Source organism: Panthera tigris, chromosome B2, assembly GCF_018350195.1.
Source record: "Panthera tigris isolate Pti1 chromosome B2, P.tigris_Pti1_mat1.1, whole genome shotgun sequence".
Classification (NCBI taxonomy): domain Eukaryota; kingdom Metazoa; phylum Chordata; class Mammalia; order Carnivora; family Felidae; genus Panthera; species Panthera tigris.
The window spans coordinates 8,088,669-8,090,098 of record NC_056664.1 but is presented as its reverse complement, the minus strand read 5'-3'; positions in this window follow the sequence as shown (position 1 = coordinate 8,090,098).

Genomic DNA, 1,430 nt, shown 5'->3' with positions numbered 1-1,430 from the left:
TTTTGGTTTTTTACTGTTACACGTAGTGCTGCAGTTAATAACCCCTTGTGTGCACGCATGTGTCTCCCTGTTATGCGTATGCAGGTTCCTTCTGGAGCAAAGACCCACAAGTAGGATTGCCGGGTCAAGGATAAACGCATCAGTAATTTTGGTGGCTCTCAGCGTACCACCCTCCCTGTGAGCTGCGAGCGGTTTCCTGTTGTGGCTTCATCAGCAGAACAGGATTGTCCATTTCTCCCCACAGCTTCACAGTCATGTTGTCCAACTTTGTGATTGGGAGGTGAGAACGGGTGCCCGGTGCTGTTTTAATGTGCATCTTTCTGATTTTGAGTAAGGCCGACCATCTTTCCAGGTGCTTCGGGACCATTGGTAGGGTTTCTGTGCAGAAAGTGCGTCTTCAGGTTCCCCGCCCATTTTCTATTGGGGTGGTTAATCTTTTCCTTCCTGTTATCTGGGTGCCTTTTCTTACAGAGATTAGCCATTTCTCTGTGATATGTATTGCCAATATTTCTCCCAGTTTGTCATTCATATGACTTTCCCTATGGGGATTTGGGATAGTTAGTATTTACTTCCCCTGCAAAGACCCTAATACTGGGGCAGGGGGCAAGTCCCACATCTCTTTTGGTGTCACTATTAGCGTCGCAAAACATTAGTTTTTAATCTGTTAAAAAAATGTGAGCTGTGTTATAGGTGGTCTCCAGAGCCCCCTTGTCTCTGCAAGTTTCCAGTACTATTTTCTTACATTCTAGTTTGCTAAGTTTCCTCTGCCTTTCCCTCCCTCTGCCTCCCTGAGCTCCGGCTCTGGGGCACACATCCATTGGGAAGTGTGGGGCCTAACATAATGTTACCTGGGAAGTACCGAGAAAGGCTCCATTCCCCAAGTATTCCACCTAATTTTCATTTGAAATTTCACCATCAGTGATACATTTTTTAAAATATATATGTGTGTGTGTGCGTGCGCGCGCACACACACACACACACACACGCATACACACATATATATATAACTTGAGAGAGAGAGAGTAAGCCAGGGAGGGCAGAGAGGGGGAGGGAGCAATCCCAAGCATTCTCCACATTGCCAATGCAGAGCCTGATGCGGGGCTCAAACTCACAAACTGTGAGATCATGACCTGAGCTGAAACCAAGAGTTGGACGCTTAACCGACTGAGCCACCTAGGCACCCGCCATCAGTGATAAATTCACATTCTGTCTTAATTTCCACTAACTTTGTTCAAGTCTTCTGTCTCCAAGTTTGTCTGCCTGGATCCTGTCTCTCCAACCTCCAGCCCATATGCTGCCTCCAGATGACATTTCTTATAGAATAGTCTCGATCAGGGCCCTTTCTCATCTAACTTTTTCTTGTATTGCCTGTTTCGTTCAATATTAAGCTTTCAGGTCCCTTCCAGACAAGGTCTCAAATGCATCTCATT